The sequence below is a fragment of the Halichoerus grypus genome, chromosome 2 (genome assembly GCF_964656455.1).
Source record: "Halichoerus grypus chromosome 2, mHalGry1.hap1.1, whole genome shotgun sequence".
Taxonomy (NCBI): Eukaryota; Metazoa; Chordata; class Mammalia; order Carnivora; family Phocidae; genus Halichoerus; species Halichoerus grypus.
In genome coordinates, this window is record NC_135713.1 from 112,406,589 (window position 1) to 112,430,027 (window position 23,439).

At 37.8% G+C, this 23,439-nt stretch overlaps 1 pseudogene; it reads right to left on the reverse strand.

Moving 5' to 3' along the window:
- The window catches only part of LOC118518769 (uncharacterized), a 29,509-nt pseudogene extending 18,427 nt beyond the window's left edge, over positions 1–11,082 (reverse strand).
- Positions 11,083–23,439: the final 12,357 nt, after the last annotated feature.

Consider the following 23,439-nt stretch of genomic DNA (forward strand, 5'->3'; position numbering starts at 1 on the left):
AGACCTTGACAACCTAGCTTTTGAATACGTCTTCTTGTCCCTCCATTTGTCACTGTAGAAAGATTAAAGATTTTAAAGCTAGTCACAGACACAAAAACTGAGATTGAATATAGGCTCTGCCACTTCATACCTCTTGGGATCTTACGGATTCCACTTAACCTAGCTCCATCTGTGAAAAGGTGATGGTAACGTAAGGATTGTTGCTAATACCTATATTTTATAACTCAGGGCCTGGCACATGGTAGGCACTCAGTAGTTGGCAGTGATGGTGATAATGAGGAGGAGGATTTTCTGGCCACTGAGCCGAGATGCAGAAAGTAGAAAAAATTTCTCTCTTTCAATACTTTCACCGAGTTTTAACTAAATCAATATTGACTTATTCAACGCACGCATATTTTTCCCTAACTACTACACAGACTGACATCTGAACCACATATTCTATTTCACGTTGTTGTCTTTATATAAATATAACATTCACCAATCAGGTGTCTTATAGACTGTTAACAGAATGTAATGATTAGAAGGATGGATTCTGGAAGTAAATTGTCTGGATTTACATGGCCACTGTTAAGCTTGGACAAGTTACTTTCTCTCTCCTTGCCTCCGTTTGTTCATATGGAAATTCTGGATAATAATAATAGCTATCTCTTAAATAAATAATTAAAATTAAATAAGTTAGCACATGTATAAAGTACTTAGAATGGTTCCTGGCAATCATAAGCTTTCAGTAAGTATTTGCTATTATTATTATTATTTCATTCTTTGTTCTCTCTGATAACCCTTTCACCAGCAACCTCCCAAAATATTTAGCATTAGCTGGCCACAGAGAGTGTCCTGAATATTTAATGGCTTGAAATTGGATGTAATTTGAATTTACAAGGCTTAAAAAGAAAGACACCGACAATGGTGGAAGAGTTTGTGGAAACACGTACAACCATTCTGAAGAGCAATGTAGAGAGTCCGCAACTATTTTAAATGCATATCTTAATCTGTAATCTAACTTCTTTATGCCAATGACATAACAGATCAAATTCACTAACCTAAACATATAAGTTTGATAGTTGTATAGCTCTGTATACAAGAAAATAACAACTTAAACGTACACCAAAAGGAAAATGGTAAAATAAGCCATAGAGTACTCACAGTTCAGCTATTTAGACTTGAGCCCCTGAACCCTTACTGTACTCTGTTACCTATCCTACCTATCCTGAGCCTCTCAGTAAATGTATTTCTCAAGCCAAAAACCTATGATTCTTATCTGACTCCTTTCTACCCAATCTTCCAGTAAGTCCAGTCAAGTTTTCTTCTATAACATACCGGCCTCTACACTGTGACCTGACCCAAACCATCTCTCATAAAGACTGCTGCTCCAGCATCCTCATCAGTTTCCTTGCTTCCATTTTGACCCCTATGCCAGTCAGTTTTCCACACAGTAGTCTGAGATATCTTTTAAAAATACAAATCTGATCAATTAAACCACCTTCTCAAAGCTTCTGATTGTTTTCCATCAGACCTCACATTGGAATTAGATCCAGACTTTAAGTTCCATCCTACAAAATGTTAATGAATCTTTCCAATGTCAACTTGTACTATTGTTTCTTCTCACTTATTATAATCTATTACTATCAGCCCTTTTCCTGTTTCTCCAACATGCGAACTCATTGCTACCTTAGAATCTCATGAGTTTAACCTTCTGCCTAGAAAGCTCATCCCCTAGATTGTGAGGGGTTGACTCCCATATGGGCTTCAACTTAAATATATATATTTTTTTCAGACAGACATTTCTTTGCAACAAAATCTAAGCAGACCCTCTATCTACTGCATCCCCAATACCGGTCATTTCACGACAATTTATTTTATTTTCTTTGTAGAATAATCACTAACTAGAATTCTCTTGTTATTAATCTGTTTACTTCTTTACTACTTGTCTTTCCCACTAGAATAGGCTCCATAAAGCAAGGACCTTCCCTGAGAAAGAACTCTTTCTCAGATTTCACTCCCTGAGGATGTATTTCATGATTATTGTTATTGGTATTATCACTGTCATTATTATTATTATTTATTGTGTTACTTGAGAATTTCTGCTTGGTTTCCCCTATTTCAGAGCAAAAGTAAGAGCATTCCTTTATATAGATCACATAAACTACAAACATAATTTCTTCCACTCATTTTTTCTTATGCTCCCATTAAAAAAAATAGGAAATCCATTAATTTGGTGCTGATGGTGTTTATTTTTCCTTAAATCTTCTCATCCTTGATCACATTCCCAGACTTCTTTTTATACATTGTAATTTTTCTATAACAATAGGACTCAAAGTATCATTTATATCTATGTCAGTCATCTCACCTATGGTGTCTCATTTAAATGCCCTCAACAACCTGAAGGGGTGGGTATCATCAGGCCCATTTCATGAATAACAGCTAACATTTGTTGACTGATTATTCCATACTAGGCACTGTTAAAAGTGTTCTTCTTATGTTAACCAAGCTTCATGACAACTAACATTTTATAGGTCAGGAAGCCAAGGAGAAGAGAAATTAATTAACCAGTATCATACCATACAGATATATTATATCTGTATTATATCTGTATATGTATTATATCTATTATATCATATTGTACAGATATTGTTAATGACAATTTCAGTACTCAAACCCCTGTCTGACTCCAGCCTCATTTTTTTAACTTCTATATTATATTGTTTTCACATATAACAAGAATTTCCTTTGGGAGAGTTTGAGGAATTTGAGAATAAGTGGCAGAACAGGGTTTGAATGAAAAACACAGACTCTAAACCATTCAACTAGTTTGCTATCCCCAATGATATTTAGTGCTTCAGTCAGGACTGTGAAATGTTTTGTGACCAGACAAGTTGTTAGAACCCATTTCTCATCCCCTAGACCAGTGCTTGCTCTTCTCTTTTACCTGTCCCACTCCATTCTCTATTGGACGTTTTCTTCTTCATAGGATTGAGTAACAGTTCTGTGGCTGTTCCCTACCCACTGCTTATGCCCACCTTTGTCCCAGCAAATGTGAACAAAGGGGACTGGCGTACAAAGGAAGTTCAGTGAAACAGTGTAGATGCAGGTGACTCTGCAGTCTGTCAGGGCGAACAGCCATCCTAGACGCAGCTCTACCCATGTGCCAGGCACGGTGAACACTCTGCATGCGTTCTCTCATTTGGCTCTTCACAGCAGCCCTGTGAGGGAGCTAGACTTATCTCTGTTTCCAGGCGAGGAAACACAACCTCAGAGAGATTAAGACTTGCCCAAGGTCACACAGGTAGAAGTGAAGCACCAGGATTCGAATATGAGTTTTCCTAACACCATGGATGACTCTTAAACTCTTTTTTTTTTAAAGATTGTATTTATTTGAGAGAGAGAGAGAGAAAGAGCACACGTGCATGCACACACAAGCGAGCAGGGGGAGGGGTAGAGAGGGAGGAAGAGGGAGAGAATCTCAAGCAGGCTCGGAGCACGGAGCCCCATGTGGGGCTTGATCTCACAACCCTGAGATCATGACTCCAGCCAAAACCAAGAGTTGGACGCTTGACCAACTGAGCCACCCAGGCACCCCTTAAACTCTTCAACACTACACATACGGATTTCTAAATGAAATTCGGAGGGAGCTTTTCACTAGAGTTCTAAGCTTGTTATCAACAGTTTTTTAAAAGTGTTAATATGGGCAATTCAACTTAGTAAGTCACACAGAAAAAATGCTGAATAGGGGAGGACCCAGAAGTCAGTGAAGGCATCCTGAGATAGAACATGGTTTCTGTCCTTACATAACACATGTGCATAAAATGTTCCCAGCCCAGATATGCAACATGAAAGCTCTCATTGGATTACACATTCAAAGGTGTCATTCCCAATGTTGTTATGGTGTCGTGGCAACTGATTCAGGTCAGAATTCCTGCATTTTAATTCTTGCCTAACAGTGGAAAGAGCGTCTCACTTACTGTCAAAATTCAAGAAGCCCTTAGAGACCATCTAGCCCAACCCCTTTCATTGTATTGATTAAGAGACTGAAGCCCTACTGACATTAAAACACGAGGTAGCAACTTGGATGAATCTCAAAGACATTATGTGGAGCGAAAGAAGCCAGATACAAAAGACTACATGGCCACTATGTAATGTTTTTATACAAGAATAGAGTGGGTTAAGCCTGTTAAAAAAAAAAAAAAAAGACTACATGGTATATAATTCCTTTTATATAAAGTTCCAGACAAATGAAGCAGTTCTGTGGTGATAGAAGTTCCAACAACTGTAACCTCTGTGGCTGGGGAGAGGGAGGGGGGAAGGCATTGACTATAAAGAGGCACAAAGAAACCTTTAAGGCAATTTCTATACTTTGATCTGAAAGGTAATTACACAGGTCTATGCATTCATAAAAATGCATCAAACCATACACTTAAGTCTCGCAAATTTTATTGTATAAAAATTATATCTAAAAAGAAAATGAAAAAAGAAAATAACTGCCTGTATACTAAAAGGTCTGTGGGAATCTCATCTTTTACTGAATAATACTCAGAGACCATTTTGTAGTACGTTGAGAATTACATTGAGGATTGCGGATGTGGAAAATCGCTCTGTAGAACAGGGAAGAAATTTACTCAGGGTCATGGAATAAGGAAAAAAGGAGGTTTGGATTTTACTTTTCATGCCATAATGGCTTAGAAATACCGGGAATTATAAAGAAGTTTCGATGGAGGCCCCTGCCATACTGTGCAAAAAGCACAGTACTTGAAGGCAGATTTGAAGTTTGAAGGCAGAGAATTTGTATTTAAAGATCAACTTCAGGGCGCCTGGGTGGCTCAGTCGTTAAGCGTCTGCCTTTGGCTCAGGTCATGATCCCAGGGTCCTGGGATCGAGCCTCACATCGGGCTCCCTGCTCAGCGGGAAGCCTGCTTCTCCCTCTCCCACTCCCCCTGCTTGTGTTCCCTCTCTCACTGTGTCTCTCTCTGTCAAATAAATAAATAAAATCTTTAAAAAAAAAAAAAAAAAGATCAACTTCACCATTATTTGTATAAATGACAATGTATGGCACGTGGTAGGCATTCAATTTATTTTTAAGGGGGGAATGTGAAAGGATGATCGAATGAAATATGATCCATAATTTAGCCTCTGAATTTAGGAACAATAAAAATAAAAATCTTTTAGGGGCACCTGGGTGGCTCAGTTGGTTAAGCGACTGCCTTCGGCTCAGGTCATGATCCTGGAGTCCCGGGATCGAGTCCCGCATCGGGCTCCCTGCTCGACAGGGAGTCTGCTTCTCCCTCTGACCCTCCCCCCTCTCATGTGCTTTCTCTCTCTCTCTCTCTCTCAAATAAATAAATAAAATCTTTAAAAAAAAAAAATAAAAAATAAAAATCTTTTATATATTCTAAAGCAGTGACCTTCAAAGTATGTTCCATATAAGACCAAATATTTACCATTTGTACCATTAGAGAAAAGCTTTTTAGGGTCAAATGTGGTTTGACAATCTTGACTTGAACAAATTGAATAACTTTGCTTTAGCTGCAGGACTTCTTTCAAGTGCTAATGTACATGTGAAATCCCTAGAGAAAAATTAGGTATACAGCATTTTCTAAAATCATTTAACCACTAAATTATCATTAGATTGGAATATTAACATCTCACAAAACAAAAATGTATCATAGAAGGAAAAAGTCCTATCTTTTTAAAGGATGAGGAAAAATGTCAAACTTAGTCCATGATACCTGGAACAAAAATGAATGAAATGAGATGAGATTTCACTTTTACTAACTTCCAAACCCAAATTTAAACATTTTTTAAAATTAATAACTTTAAAAGATGTGATGCCCTGGGGCACCTCGGTGGCTCAGTCTGTTGGGCGTCTGCCTTCGGCTCAGGTCATGGTCCCAGGGTTCTGTGATCGAGCCCCACAGGGGGGCTCCCTGCTTGGCGGGGAGTCTGCTTCACCCTCTCCCTCTGCCCCTCCCCTCTGCTCCTGCACTCTCTTTCTCTCTCTCTCTCAAATAAATAAAATCTTTAAAAAAAATTAAGTCTTTAAAAAAAATAAAAATAAAATAAACAATGTGATGTCCTAAAGTTAAATATATTTGTGGGTTTATTATATATAAAGAAATTAAACATGACCACAATGGTATGAATGACTGGAGAGAGGAAATGAAAATATATTACTGTAAGGTTATTACATGATGAATTATTGACATATTTAATCATAGACTGCAAATGCTTAAAATGTATATAGAAAACACTAGAGTAAAACTTGAAAAATTTTTAAAAAGGTATAGCCAATAATGGTGGAGCAAAAATGGAATCATAAAAACTATTCAATGCAAAAACAGCAGGAAAATGAGAAAAAGGGAAAAAAACCCAGGAGGGAAAACTTGTAAAATATATAGTAAGATGGTAGATCCAAATCCAATTATTATCAATGTCAATTATCAATTATTAATAAAACAAAAACACTAATTTGAGAAGACATAGGCACCCCTATGTTCATAGCAGCATTATTTACAATAGCCAAGATATGGAAACAACGTAAGTGTCCAATGATGGATGAATGGATAAAAAAGATACACACACACACACACACACACACACACAATGGGATATTACTCAGCCATAAAAAAGGAATGAAATTTAGCCTTTTGCCACCACATACCGGACCTAGAAGATATTATGCTATGTGAAGTAAGTCAGACAGAGAAAGATAAATACCATACGATTTCACTTATATGTAGAATCGAAAAAACAAAACAAATGAACAAACAAACAAAAAACAACAAAAGAGAAACAGACTCATAAATACAGAGAACAAGCTAGTGGTTGTCAGCGGAAGGGGGTGCAGGGATAGGTGAAATAAGTGGAGGGAGTTAAGAGGTACAAGCTTCCAGTTACAAAATAAATAAGTCACATGGATAAAAAGTATAGCATAGAGAATACAGTCAATAATGTAATAATTTTGTATCGTGACAGATGGTGACTATACTTGGTGAGCTTTGTGTAATGCATAGAATTGTCAGATCTCTATGTTGTACACCCGAAACTAATATACGTCAACTATACTTTAATTAAAAAATAAATTTAAGAAGTGTTTAGAAAGAACTTTTTTAAATAAAAAAAATGTAATGCCATTTACAATAGCATCAGAAACAAAAATTTTAGGAATAAATATAATGAAAGATGTGCTCTACGAAAACTATGAAACAATACTTGAAAAGAAATTAAAGACTACTGAAATAAATGGAGAAATACAACATGTTCATGGATACAAAGACACAAAATTATAAAAATTTCAAATGTTCCCAAATTTAATGTACAAATTCAGCTCAATAGCATTCAAAATTCTAGTAAGACACTTTGTAGAAAACGAGTAGCTGAATTTATATTACATATGAAAATGCAAAAGGCCAAGTAGAGCCAAAAGATCCTCTGCAAGGATACTGAGGATGGGATATTAGCAATAAGTGGAAAGTTGCAAGTGATGATTCCTAAAATCTTTTCCTTCAAACTCTAAACTTCATATTTCTTTAAAAGAATGAAGCTCTTGGCAGTGAACGTTGACTTCAGAAGACCTAGGTTTTCACACTGGTCACCTTTATTTACTAAGGTAAACAACCTTGGACAATCATTTGACTTCTGTCATCAGTCAGTAAAGTGAAAATAATTCCAGCTTTCTCACATTATTGAAGTGAGGACAAAAGCGTGCTAATGGAAGCATTTTGAAAACTGTACCATATGTATTTATTATTGCTTTTATTACTTGAGGAACTGTACTTATATCAGGAGCAAGACAGAAAAACTAGATGACAGAAGCTATTTTGGAAGCTATTAAAAATACTGAGTGGGTAGGAAGCAGCTGGAACTCTCAGGTGGAATGCAAGTGGGAATTTCCTGAGTAGTTATCTGAAGAAGGGAAGAGCTTACCAAACATGGCAGAAGGGCAGCTCAGTTGAAATACCAAAGAACAGAGATGTTTCTTGGGATTCTGAGGACTCCTGCACATACTGGCACTATATTTGACAGACACATAGCCAACGTGGCCATGTGTGACAGAAGAATCAGTTAAACAGTTGGGCCAGAACATTAAGCGAGTATACAGGTAGTAGGAATCATTTTAAAGAACATGATGTCAGTAAGCCAACACCTTAAAGAGAATTAGTTATTCAATATGGTCAAGTTTTCCAAATAATTCAGAATTTACCCTTTGCATGCCATATGGCTTAACCATATCTGGGCAAAGGAAATATTCTAAAAATCTATACACACACATTTTGCCTCCTTGAAGAAAAAATAATCCACAAAATTTTATCTATCTTTGACAACTCTATAAAATACAGATACACCCGTTGGATTTTATTAAGGTACATGGGGTTATCTGCCCTGCACTGTTTTATCTCCCAATTTACATGTTCTATGAGTACTCCTAGAAGCTTTCCTTGTGGAATTTTCTACCATAACAACCTATACGACACAACCACACTCCAGCCCTCACCATTACGTGGATATTCTCCACCCCCAAGATGCAAAACTTGAAGTGCCCTTTCTGATCAGATTACCTCTTTCTGTCTTTCCCACTCTCTAACTTTCACTCATCTTGCTCCTCACATTCATCACACACAAAGTTCCTTCTCCTCTTCCTATTATTGCTAACTGAATATCCTGTCCTAGTTTGCTCTCTCTCTCTTCCAACCTAAATTCAATGCTGAACATATCAGGTACCAACTCACCTTCAGTAACACATAATCTTGAGCTTCTACCAGTTCTCTTAGCAAAATTCCAAACCAATCAATAAAGGTCAGCTATTTTCATGTGGGGGTATAGCTTATATTTGAGAAACGAGGCTCTAAATTCAGGCACATTTAATTTTAAATTCCAATTCTTCCACTTACTGTTTCTTTGAACCAAGACCATTTATTCAACTTCTTTCTGCCTCAATTCTCTCTATATGGTATATTCCATGCTGTGGTACCCATAATAGTGTCTGACAAAAATCAGATGCAAGGTGAGAATTTGTTGAATGAAAATAAACATTACCCCCCTTAATGTCATGGAAATGGCCATTAATTTCTATTACTGTTCCTTTTCTTACTTCGAAATACATCTACAGTTTCAGTCAGCCTTTCTGTTTTCCATTTTGCCTTAGGAGAAGGATGACGACAATTCTCCAAGGCTAATCGCCCACCTCTCCTCTGTATTCCAAGTTCTCCCACGTCTTCAGTGCATTCCCTTATCAAATTTCCTTCTAATATTCTCACCACAACAGGATGTTCTTCCTTTAACCCACAAACATGCTTTATCTTTCTCTGTAAGTTACTCCCTCAGTTTTCCCTTGCCTCGTCTTCCCAAGGTCCTCCAAAGGGCAGTGTCTTCCTTCTACTTCTAGGGCTTCTACTTCCTTACCTCTCATTCATTCAGCATTCACCAAATCTAATTTAGCTCCTTTCTTACAATTGTACTGAAAAATATTGAGCACTAGCTATTTAAAAATAAATTCTTTTTTTGTTTTATTTAATTTCTCATAAAAATTTGACATGATTGGGGGCGCCTGGGTGGCTCAGTTGGTTAAGCGTCCAACTCTTGGTTTCAGCTTAGGTCATGATCTCAGAGTCGTGGTTTGAGCCCCATGCACCAGGCTCTATGCTCAGCATGGAGTCTGCTTGGGATTCTCTCTCCCTCTGCCTCTCCCTCTGCTCATGCTCGCTCTCTCTTGAATAATAAATAAATAAATCTTTTAAGAAACATTTGATATGATTGTTGCACTTTCCTCTGAACCCTGTGCCTTTCCTTTCAGTGCCACTACTCCCTTAAGCTATGCTCCTACTGAACATTCTTCCTCAATCTCATTTCTTTATTTTTCCTTCCTTCACTGCCTAGCTCTCACACCTGGTATGTCTCACAGTTTAATTCCTGACCCATTAAGTTTCAGCTACCTGATGTCAACCCCAAATCATTGTCTCCATCTCAGTGTTCCCCTTCATCCAGACTCCCAACTCTCCATCGGCCATTATTACTCACACATCCAAAACCAAACTCACTATTTCTTCCTCACACCCAAGTCTCCTCCTCTTTTGTTCCTTATAGTTAGAGCTTCCCCTCCCCAGTTAAAAATGTAGAAGTCATTTTAACATTTTTTAATCTAGCTACATATAACTGATAATAACATCTTATTGGTTCTATCTATAAAATCTCAAATCTATGCCTGTATTTTTAACTTCATTACTAATGCTTGCATGTTTGCTCACTTGCTTTTATTCATTCAAGGTAGAACTCCTGACTTTCCCTACCCAAACCTGACCTCCACCTGCAGTCCTATTACAGTGAATGACACCACCATTCTCCCAGTTGGAAATGCCAAAAACCTAGCATCTGCCTTTGATTTCCCACTTCTCTCACTGGTCACATGCAATCCATCATCGATTCTTGAAGATCCACCTTCTAATGATCAAGAACTAATATGATATTCTTTCGACCTCTACTACATCCTTAAATCAGGCCACCAAGGTCTCTTGCCTCACTTTTAAAATATTAAATAACTCTCTTACTTTCACTCCTAACCTATAACCCCCTTTCAACTTATTCTGTATACATAAATTGTCAAAGTATTAAAGGCCAGATTGCATTTTAAAAAGTTAATCATAATCAAAATTGTAATCATAATCATAATACAGACACATTGAATACATGCCAGGTACTGTTGAGGTGCTTCACACATGTTAATTAACTTCATCTTCACAACATCTCTGTGAGGTCTAAGGCTCAGAGAAGTAAACTAGGTTGCTTCAGGCCAAAGACCTAGATGAAACCAGGTCATGTGTCTCCTTTCCTAAGCAACCGTCCAACAGATTTCCGTTATATTTATAATTAAATACAAATTGTTTACTACAGCCAACAATGATCTCATCCTTGCCAGCTCTTCATCTCCATCCTGTGCTGCTCTCACCTGTGTTGGCTGGGTTCTGATTGTACTACCTTTTTCTCTGTTTCTCAGATATCACAAACTCCCCTAACTGAAGAATTTTGAGTTAGTTCTTTTACCTGTAAAGCTCTTCTACCTAGTTCTTTCCATAGCTTACTTACCTCAATTTTCATGTGTCAAATTAAACCTCACTGTTTTCCCTGAAAAACTTAAAGGCCCTAAAATAAATAAAGGCCCTGATTATTTTTTGTCAAAACATCATTTGGATTTCTTTCATGGCATTTATCATCTCTGGAATTATTTTGTTAATTTACTATTTACATATGTATTCCTTCTCTTCCATTATATTATAAATTCTACAAGGTCAGGAACCATGCCATTTTGTTTAATATTGTAGCTTTAGCACAACACCTGACACAGTCTCTAGGACAAGGGATACGCTCAGTAATAATGGTTGAATTATTCATTTGATAATTCACATTTTAAAAATCTACATTAGTTCCCACTATGTTCTAAGTGCTTACAAATGATGATAAATGTGGTTTACAAGAATGTGGCCTTGTACAGAAGTAGACAAATAAATAATTACAAATGTGACAGATGCCATAAAAAGGCACTTGTAGGAAGATAACAATTCTATCTTTCTAAAGGAGATCAGGAAGTCTTCATGGATAAGTTGACATTGGAATTAGATCAAAGTTTCTCAGGTGGTTGAAATTTTGTCCCCCAGGGGACATTGGGCAATATCTGAAGATACTTTTGATTGTCACACTGAGAGAGAGAGAGGGATTGCTATTGGCATCGGGTAGGTAGATACCAGGGACATCCTGCAAAGCACAAGACAGCACTCCCAAAACAAAGGATTAACCAACTCAAAATTTCAATTGTGTCAAAGTTGAGAAACCCTGAAGTAGATCTTAAAAGATTAATGAGGATTTTTTTACCACCTAGATGACCACCATAGCTTCCTATCTTCCTGAAAACATTCATTCTACACCCAGGGGCCATTAGCTTTCTAAAATATAAATCTATTTATATCATGCCCAGTTCACCATGTTTTCTGATACTAATATCTAATAATTTATTGATTTATTACCACATGCCAAGGTCTTCACAACAATATTGTGAGGAAGGCATTACTGCCCCCATTTTACTGAAAAGGAAACTAAGGTTCAGAGAAGGTAAGTAACCTATAGGGTCTCACAAGTGATGGCTTCCTTTGAAACACCCTGGCCCCTCGGCTTACTGCATAGTCTGATTCCAACTTTCTTTTCCAGCTTTATTTCCCAATAGTCTTCTTAAACACACGACTAATTACCAATTGCTAATTTTACACATTTCCAAAAACACTTTGGAAAACAACAGTATCCAGAAAAATTGAAGATCTATGTACCACCTGAGCAAGCAATGCAAATCCTAGATGAACATGTCAGAGACTCTCATACCTCTACACTAGGGGACAGGTACAAAAATATTCAAATATCAGTTTTTCCAACAAAAAAAAAAAGGAGAAAAAGAAAAAATAAATCAATATGAATATTCATCAGCAAGAGCTTTACATAAGTGAGTTGTGATTTATTCACATGGTAGAATAGTACAGAGCGATTAACATGTGATATTTATAGAAATGTACGTATCAACATAGATAAAACCTTACAAATAAAACATTAAGAAAAAATGCAAGTGGCAAGAATATAGTGTATAATAATATTTATATGCAGTTCAAAACATACAAAAATCAAAACGAATTACCTAGATGTCATATAAGGAACAAACTTTTATATGTATGTATAAAAAAGCAAAGGAATTGCAAACAGCACATTCAGGACAGTGGTTATCTTTGGAGGGAAGAGAAGGCCATGAGATCTAGGAGCTTCAATATATTTGGGTATAGGCTATTTCTTAAGATTAGTATTCATTATATTCTTTTTATTCTATATAAGCGTGGTCTATGCACATATTATTAGTATTTCTATTCTTATTATTTATATGTAGTAATGTTTAAATTTATACCATTTAATTATTTTTTAATTTATATTTTTGTTCTTGCTATTTCTTTTGCCTGAAATGACCCCTCTCTTTTTCTACCTGGTGGAATCATACTCTTTTAAAGGTACTGTGGAAGTTCAGAGGGAGAAGCTTAATTCAGGCTGGGTAGCCAAGGAAGGCCATAAAGTAGAAGTGACATTTGAACTAGGTTTTAAATTTTGAGAAAAATAAACAGAGTCAAAGAAAGGTCATTCAGGACAGAGAAAGCAGCTTGAACTGAAGCACGATGAACAATCACAAGTTCAAGATTCCAGGATGGCTGAAGAAAGGAGTGATGACAGAAGAGGATGGGCTGGAAATTTAGAGAGATAATGAGGCATTTTGAAAGTCATTCCAATACCCTAATAAGAGAGCTGTTTAAAAAAAAAAAGAGGTGTTTTGGGAAAAGAATGGTGAAAGAAAGTAGAACAAAAGGATAGAATGGAGTGGGGAGCCCGGGAAACCATCTGGAGGCTATGGTAAAAGATAGAAGGATCTGGACAAACATGGACTAACCGGGGACAGAACATACTCATTTACTGATAGCATGAGAAAAGCATGGGAGTTTTAAAAGGAGTTATCTCTAAATTTCTAAAATTTAAGTATAATAATGTAAGAAATTAACCAATATAACCTCCCTTTTGCTAGACATTCTTTGAAATGAAATCAGCCACACTAACAAATTGCATTAACTCAATAGGATGCCAAGTTGACAATTAAATTATATTACCGAAAACCTTTATTTTCTGGAAAGAATAAGTATGGCTTCTCAAGATGCTTACACAACTTTCTATGAGCTATTACTTGTTTCCACAGTAGGCCTCAGAGTTGGGAGGGTCAAAGGCATGCAAAGCTGGACACGGTATTAGAGATTATCTAGTTCTGACGATGAGGAGAGAGACGGCTGCAGAGGGGAAGTAGCACGCATTCGAGATCACAGGACAAGTTATTTCATCCATTCATTAAGGTAGATATTTATTGAAATCCTACTTTGTACTAAGTACTGGGTTGGTACATGAGCTGGGAATAAAGTCTGGGTCTCCAGACTTCCCAGCTTTGGGCTCTTGTCTTGCAACCTGTACAACCAAGCATTTCATAACAAATTCATTCACCAGGGACAAATTTCAGTTTATATTTCTGTAACTTGAGGTCCTTGGTCCCCCAGCACTGGAATCCTGGGCCCTAACATCACCCTACTAACTGAGACTCTCTAGGGAAAGCGTTATAAACCTGCTTTTTAACAAGTTCCTCAGGTAATTCTCATTACTATGACATTTGAGAAACACAGCCCTAAGGGAGTAGACAGGAAAAAGCAAGGATTTAGACCTTTCATTAAATTAGGAAGCAAACAGCTAATACCAGTCAACATATTCCCAGAAATAGGAAAGAAACTGATCCCCTAGTCCAGATTTATGGTATCTCAGAATCTGACCCACTGATTAACCATTTACTTACAAAGTATACTTTACCATTTATAAGTGCTTTCACATAAAGTATCTCACTTGATCAAAACAAAAACACTGTACTATATTGACACAATTCTCTTCTTTCTCCTATCAGGAGAAAATAGCTCAGGAAGGTTAAGTGGCTTACAGGTCACACAGCTAAGAGGCCGAAATTCCTTTGACTGCATCACAGTTTCCTCATCTGTCAAATAAAGGAATTGTACTTAATGAAACTTAAAATTCTCAGTATGAGGTATGAAAACTAGGACATGCGTTTGCCAGTGTCTATCCATGTAGTGTCATTCACTGCAGAGTCAAAGTCTATGTTTCCTTTAAAAGAACAGAGGAAGAATGAAAGCCAAGCTTCTCTCGCCAGACCCAGACACAGAAACTATAGTCGGGAAGAGTATCTCATGATAATCCCATCTTTGGGGCTTTAGCAACTCCCTCCCAGGCTGGCTAGCTGCCGTGTAAACCCTTTCCCCAGCAAGCGCTTCCTTGCAGGTGTCTGTCTGACATCACAGGCCTATTTTAAACATTGCCTACTATGCTCTTTCTCCTGGAAAGAAAGGGTCCACATTCCTTCCGCTAATACTAATACTATCTTACATAAGTCTAGTACCTTGTAGTTTTGAAAAGGTCTTCAGAATCTTTTTATCAGACACCAGCTAGTTCTGGGTTGCTAAGTTCTTCTACGAGCTGCTGAGACTTCCGGGCTCCTGATTCAGATCCACCCCAGCCTAGCACTCTCAGGACTCTCCCTGAGGCACTCTTCTTTATAGTCTCCTTCACCCTTAGGGGCCTAGGCAGCTTACTTGACTTCTGCTTGGCCTTAGGTCTTATTTACCTGAGGAAACTGCTAGCCCCTTTAAGCTTGGCGATTTGCATTGCTTTTTCTCTACCTCCCCACAGCCCAGAACATGAGGTGGAGCACAGCTATGTGCTAATAGAGTTCTCTGATGCTGTCACTTGATGGGATGCCCAAGTAATGTCCTCTCCACTTCCTGCCATAATGCTTGGCTTTGTCCATGAGAAACCACTCCCCCAAAATTTAACATTAAACTCCCTTCGTGCTAACAGCTTAGTGATAACAGCAATACAATTTACTGTGTCTGGGAGATGGCTAAGTGCTTTATATGCAATATCTCACAACAGTACTGTAGGAAAAATATTATTATTTTCATTTTACAGGTAAGTGAACTGAGGCCACAGAGACTAAATACCTACTCAAGTTACACAGCCAATAAGTGGAAAATGTGAAATCAGGTCTGTGAAACTTGAAGAGACACGTTCTTAACTAGTCAGCTAGACAGTCTACCTTAACTACTACCTGCCTCTCACTCTACCCTTCTTGGAAATACTGAACTATGTTGGCTGGCTAGAATTCCTAACTGCACCAGCTGCAGCTGAGTGCCTGCCCGCCACTGTCCCATCCAAGTGGGTGGATGAAGTTCCAAGTTCCAGCCTCTCCCAGTCATTAAATCCCACTGAAGTTAACTAGGCTATGCTTGGAATTATATGACACGTCATCTATTTGAGCCTCCCAAAAGCTCTGGGAAATTGACACCACACAGATCATAAATCCCACTCTCTAGTTGAGGGTAGCTGAGGCACAGATAATTTGACTAGTCTGGGTTTAATATAGCTAGCAAGGGGCAAAACCAGGAAACTCAGGTTTCAAACACCAAAACACTGTACATTAAGTATGCCTCAAAGTACATTAAGTATGACATTCCACTGTACATTTAAGTTAGGCAAGGAATATAGAAAGTTAAATGCACTGTCTGAGCCATCATTATGTTGAAGCGCATAGAAATTCAGTTCTGTATTATTGCTTGAGGCTAAGATGTTATCAGCCTCTTCACCCTTACTCATCACGTCTTTGTACCACAGTGGCCCATATGGTAGAACAATAATCCATTCAGTGTATGAAGTAGCCACATCCAATGTTCCAGAGTGTATGACCCAGTAGATTTGAATAAAATTACATAATTAATGGAAGGAGAGAAACAAGGAATGAAGTAACAGTGAAGTAAGATCCCAGGTAAATCTGGACAGGATTCAGGAAAGGAAAGATTTTGTTAATGGTATTGAAAGTTTACTGTGATAAAATAAATTTTCCTCCTAGAGTACCCTGGGTTTTCCTAACCAGGTTTGGCTAAGCCACATCAACATTTGACATTTCCCTAGAGAAGCAGGATCAATCACCACCACTGAAAAAAGAATCAGTGAATATGGAGACTTCTATCCAACCCTTGCTATTTTTTACTGGAAAATCACAAGGGAAAGGAAAAAACCTCCAGAAGCCACTTGTTCTGTGCTCTTGCTTTGAGATATAATCACCTCCATTCAGCTCCTGAGAGTGGTATAGAACCTTTGAGTAGGAAAGGCCTCAAGGGTTATCTCTTGTAACTCCCTCACATTATAGATGATGCAACTGATGCACAGAAAGAATAAATGACTTGCCCAAGGTCACATGGTGAGTCACTGTCAATGCTGGGCATCAGCATCCAATGTGCTGTTCCTTCCTCTCCAGAGTTATGCAATTGAAGCTTTTCTTTCTTTCTTTGGAGAGCCCGGGGGGGGGGGGGGGGGGAGGGGCGGGACAGAGAGAGAGAATCCCAAGCAGACTTGCCGTTGAGCGTGAAACCCAATGAAAGGCTCAATCCCAGGACCCCGAGATCATGACCTGAGCCGAAACCAAGAGTCAGACACTCAACCAACTGAGCCACCAAGGTGCCCCAAAGCTTTTTTTCTTCTTATTTTATATTTTATTTAATTAGAATGGTACAAAACCTGATTATTTATGAGCTAGAAAAAATGAAAGCAAGGTACTAGAGTGATTACTGTGTTATTAGTATTGTGAACATTTGTTCGGTAAGGGGGATGGTGAAAAACTGATATATCCCACTGGCTACAGTAACTGTATTTCTATAGAGTATAAAATGATGACATGACCAACTAATTAATAAAATGTAGGATTAGTCCTTAAATTGAAGTTGGGTTAGACTATATCAGTTTAAGATTCCTGAAAACATTTGAGACTCCATGATCCTGGACAGAGAGTAGAATGAGCATGAGCCTTGGACTCTGAGTCCAGAGATATCAACTGACATTCCAATTCAAACATGACCAACTCTGCAACTTGAGATAAACCAGTTAGTCTTCCTGAGCTTCATTTTCTTTTTTCATGTAAAAATACTAATAATCCCCGTCTAAGCCTCAGGCCCATAAGGAAAGTACAAGATTGTGTATTTAGCAATAGTTTATATTCCATATTATTAGTATTACTACTAGGCTGTAATTACAAAAATCCCAGGTATGATATATGTGTATGTATGCATGTATATATATGCATGTATATATGTATGTATGCATGTCTGGATGGATGGATTCATATATATTTCTGCTTTATCTTTCTGTGCCTAGTTTGATTCAGCTGCACTGTCTCATAATGGCTGCACTCTTCTAGGGTGTACCTTACCTGCCCCCATTTTAGCTCCTAAGAACTGTCATCTCCCTCCCCTTCCTCCTGCGTGCATCTGCCAAGGTTCCCACACCTGACCTTCATGCCACTGGTCCTCCCAAGCCTGTGGATATTAAGGCTTACTGTTCTGTTTCTCAATATTCTATTTTGTGATTTCAGTTTCAAGTTACATTTAAAAAAAAATTAATTTTCCTTTTGTTTTTGTTTATTTTTCCCAGACCTCCCAGAATTTCTTGTAGAAAATACATGTGTAATTTTCCCTTCTGAAATTTAAGTGCCAATCCTAGATATAAAGCCTGTGAATTAGAAGTCTTTGAACTGAGGATGTGGTCATTTTATTGAGTCTTTAATTTATAGATGGGGCAGGAATAATCTGCTATAATCCTCTGGGTGTATACAATGTCTAGCATAAGCTAGGATTTCAAGATTTGATGAAGGGACATTTTTATGCTGATGTATTATCATTAGAAGTAAATGAAAAAACTGGCATGCTTAAAAAAGGGGCAAGTTTTTCAAATTACTACCTGAAAAGTGGTGACAAAGAATCAATCTGGAGATGGGCAGGAGTGGGGAAGCATAGTGAATAAATAAATTATTAGTTCTAGCAATAATATCATAACAAAAATTACCTTTTTCATGTGGAATGTGCTTTTGTATTTTCAAAGCCCTTTTATTTGTTGTATCTCATCTTATCCTCTCAGAACACTGCTAGGAAGACAAATCAGTGATGTATTTTTCTCATTTTACAAACAAGTATCTAAAGTTAGGCAAGGTTAAATATTTTGCTTGAGGTCCCCTGTATAGGGACTGGAGAAGTCCAGACTATTAATTGAGGACTTTCCCTGAAACATAAATTTTATTCCCCAGAGGTGAATTTCCATTGTTTTGTTATTCTTTGGTGTTCTCAGAGCACCCTATTTTTAAATTATCAAATAATTTTTAGGATTTCATGAATCAGAAATTGTATCTTCATTTACTCAGTCTACCAACAATACCTAGTGTGCATACAGACCCCTTAGCAGCTTGCAAAACCCTAGGAACCCCTCCTCGCCACAAAAACCTGAGAACCACTACATTTACATGGTTTGCAAAGTGGCCTTTTGAAAGGAGCCTCCTGTCTCAATTAGGAGATCTGAATCAGAAAGGGAGTCATTGTTTCACATAACAGGAAGTCCAGAGGTGGAGCAGGCTTCAAGACTGGGTGACTTGGCACGAAGGCTTGCATCTTCCTGGTGCAGGGGCCAACTGGCTGCAGCAGCACCAGGCATGGGAGCCAGAGAAGAAAAAACCATCTCTCCTCCAGGCATCCATGAGGGGAGAGGAAACTTTTCCAGGAGCCCACGACAGACACCACCAGCCTGTATGGAGTTCAGGTCATTCCTGAGGCTAAGCACTGGCAAGGGGAATAGTATCTCCCTCATGTCAGTGAGGCCCAGCCTGGAGCTGTGGGTGAGGTCAGCTTCCTAGAGGCACAAGGCTACATGCAGAGATGAACAGAGAACAAAATCAGTCTTCTGTTAGGAGGAGGGTGGAATACTGCTGAGTCGGGAAACAACAGTGGTCACTAGAGGCTAATGCCCGTGTATTGGATGGGACCCACAAAAAAGAATGCTTCAGTGGAAGTCCTAAAGTTGGATGATAGCACTGGCTTTATAAATTTCTTTAAAATTGAAGCCAATGCCTAACATTTTAGAGTGACAATACAATTCATACATTTCAATGGTCTATTAATTTGAATGACAGAAAATGATCATTTGTAAAGGATGCAAAAATTACAATAACAGCATATTATTTTTAGTAAATTCATTTACAAAGTTCATTAATCAATTTAACAGTCACTGAGCAAGTGCTACAGGCTGGGTAGTATTCTAGACAGTGAGTATACCAACATAAATTCATTAAAGTGTGTGTGTTGGGGGTAAAGGGGTGAGGACAGACATGTAAATTATTATATGCAATATTTTTCTTTCTATCCTATACAAAGCAGAATGGAGGATGGTCCAACACATGAGATCAGGGTTAACAAATGGCTATGTACATATATAATGAGAAATCATAAAATAGGTACAAGATATAAACATATGCATACTTCCAGCTTAGCAGCAGTAGAGTGGAGACTAATGTTCACTCTGTTAAGTAGAAGTGACTTAACACCCTAAGTATTATAGACGTTACATGCCAGCAGAAAAATGGAATTGCATGAAGACCTACATAGGTAGCAGTGTTAGTTTCCCAAGGGCAGCTCTAACCAGACCTGACAGCCAACTACAATGTATGTCTGTTGAAGATATGACAGACAACTCTCTGTCCAGAATATTCTGATCATTAAAAATGGAAGTCAAAGCTTAAATAGTTAAAAATAAATAATAAACGGGCGCCTGGGTGGCTCAGTTGGTTAAGCGACTGCCTTCAGCTCAGGTCATGATCCTGGAGTCCCGGGATCGAGTCCCACATCGGGCTCCCTGCTCAGCAGGGAGTCTGCTTCTCCCTCTGACCCTCCCCCCTCTTGTGCTCTCTCTCTCTCTCCCATTCTCTCTCTCTCAAATAAATAAATAAATAAATCTTTAAAAAAAATAAATAAATAATAAACATGATCCCTTGTGTTAAGTACTTAGCCACTTTTCAAATATAATCTTATTTAATCATCAGAAAGCCCCTGGGGTAGGTATTATTATTATTATTATTATTATTATTGACCATTTCACAGATGAGGAAACTGGAACTCAGAGGAGGTTAAGCAATTTGACCCAGGTATATAAATAATAAGAGATGAAAGAATTGAGCTCAGACTCTTTTGTCTTCAAAGCCTGTACTTTTTAATGTTTCAACCACTGTTTTTTAAAATGTGGTCCATGGTCTATATACAGCAAAATCACCTGGGATGCTTGCTAAAAATGCAAATTCTTTAGCTCCATCCAGGCGTACTGAATCAGTGCCTTTCAGATGGAGCCAAGAATTGTGCATTTCATTGCATTTTTTTTTCCTACTGCCTATTAACACATTCCTAAGCTACTCTGCCCTCTGGCATTTAAGACATCATTATGGGGGAAAGGTGAAAATCTTACTAATAAGTGCACATGAACAAAGACCTTCTGGAGGTTATTCCATCTAGAAGCCTTCATTGAATAGACAGGAAAACCCACTGACTAGAAAGTGTAAGGTCTAAGCTTTATACAACAATCTCAAAATTATACCATGGGTGGGAGCACCTGCTGATACCTGAGAATTCTGGAGTTTTTCCCCACCTTCCTGACTCCAGTTTACTCTAGGACTTTAAAGAGGTCACTTTTTATCTCTGGGCATCAGTTTCTTTACTGTTAGCTTCTGGTGAGCTGACGTGCCCTTCACAAGGATGATCCCAAGATCCACTCAGGAAAGCAGCTCAACCAAATGCTCTAGGGATTTCTAGCTCTGAGCAAAGAAACATTTATCAAGGCAAGGTAACATAATATCACTTCTCATTTCTCTGTTTCAGTGTCCTTGAAAACAATTTCTTATCATTTCCCACCATTCTTAAATTCTTTCAGGAGCAAAACTGACTGTAACACGTAAAGAAATGTCCCTCTTAATTTCGCTTAGGTATGGCTGCAAAAAGCAGCAAGTTCAATAACGTTTCCCAAATTATTTAAAGTCATAGAGGAGAAGCGACCTTAATATATTTATTTTAAATCTCTTTGATTTTTATAGGTGATAAAACCAGGCAGTAAATGGCAGAGGCAGGACCTAGTGAAATACTCCTGTGTTACTCTACTACATCTGATAAATGCTTATGCCTCCTCGTCTCTGCTTCCTCAGTACAGTGATAGTGTTATTATAGCTGCTGCATGTTTTCTACATCAGCAATCTTAGTCCATGGCCCTGTGGCAGGGCAGAGCAGTGGTTCTCAAAGTTTGGGACCTCCTACCCTTGTAAACTACAAGAAGATTTAGTTGATTTGGGGTAATGTTGAATCACATTTTTTTTCCACTGAAAAAGAGTTCCATTAATAATTTAAAAAATATTTTTACTTATTTCAAAGAAAAAGTCTCAGGATGGTGTTAATATAACTTTAGAATCTCTGTGACTTGATAATCTCTGTTTTTAAATTAAGTGTGGGCAGTTTTGTTTCATTTTATTCTATTTATATGCCTTCTCTTTATGCTGAGAGATATAAGCTTTCCAAATATGATGGTGATATGAATTTTTCTTTTAAAATCATTCAATTTAAAGAAAAATATTAAGCAAATAATAGTATAGGTGATATGATAAAAATTCATGAAAATAGTATGAGAATGATTACTGTAGAGGAAACACTGATAAAATGGTTCAAAACACAGACTTGGTGTCAAATGCATTTGGGTTTCCCGTCCAACTTCTAGATGTATAAGATTTGTAGTAGCTTATACATTCTTTCAGTAATTCACTTTTACCATTGGCAAAATGGAAATATAGTATTGCCTACCCATAGTTTGTCGTGAGGATTAATAAGATGATCAATGTCAAGCTCTTACCATAGTGCTTAGCATATAGTCAGGGCAACAAGCACTACCTGTGGCTTTATCGACAGTGGCAGCACCAACATTGCCTTGGCTGAGGAATGCTGATGTATTTCATCCTCTACAATCACAGATCATAAAATCTAGGGAATGCAAAAAAATCTCTAAAGTTTATATAATCTAACCTTCCCCAGACCTTACCACTCGAAGTTTAAATTTTCTCTAAAGGAGTTTTTCACCTTTATGGTTTTAACCTTTACGGTTTATGACATTTAATAATCATTTATAAATGATTTCACCAATCTGAAACTAAAATTGAGCACACATTTTAATACAAGCAATATTCTGACTTTGTCACTGATAGAAATCATACTTACAAATTACGTTACTTGAAATATTAATATTCTTTTTTCCTTTTTTTAATTATATTATGTTAGTCACCATACAGTACATCATTAGTTTTTGATGTAGTGTTCCATGATTCATTGTTTGTGTATAACACCCAGTGCTCCATCCAATACATGCCTTCCTTAATACCCAACACCAGGCTAACCCATCCCCCCACTCCCCTCACCTCTGAAACCCTCAGTTTGTTTCCCAGAGTCCATGGTCTCTCATGGCTCATCTCCCCTTTGATTCCACCCCCCTTCATTTTTCCCTTCCTTCTCCTAATGTCCTCCATGCTATTCCTTATGTTCCACAAATAAGTGAAACCATATGATAATTGACTTTCTCTGCTTGACTTATTTCACTTAGCATAATCCCCTCCAGTTCCACCCATGTCGATGCAAATGATGGGTATACATCCTTTCTGATGGCTGAGTAATATTCCATTGTAAATATGAACCATATCTTCTTTATCCATTTATCTCTTGAAGGGTATATCGGCTCCTTCCACAGTTTGGCTATTGTGGACATTGCTGTTATGAACACTGGGGTTCATGTGCCCCTTCTTTTCACTACATCTATATATTTGGGGTAAATACCCAGTAGTGCAATTGCTGGGTCATAGGGTAGCTCTATTTTTAACTTTTTGAGGAACCTCCATACTGTTTTCCAAAGTAGCTGTACCAACTTGCATTCCCACCAACAGTG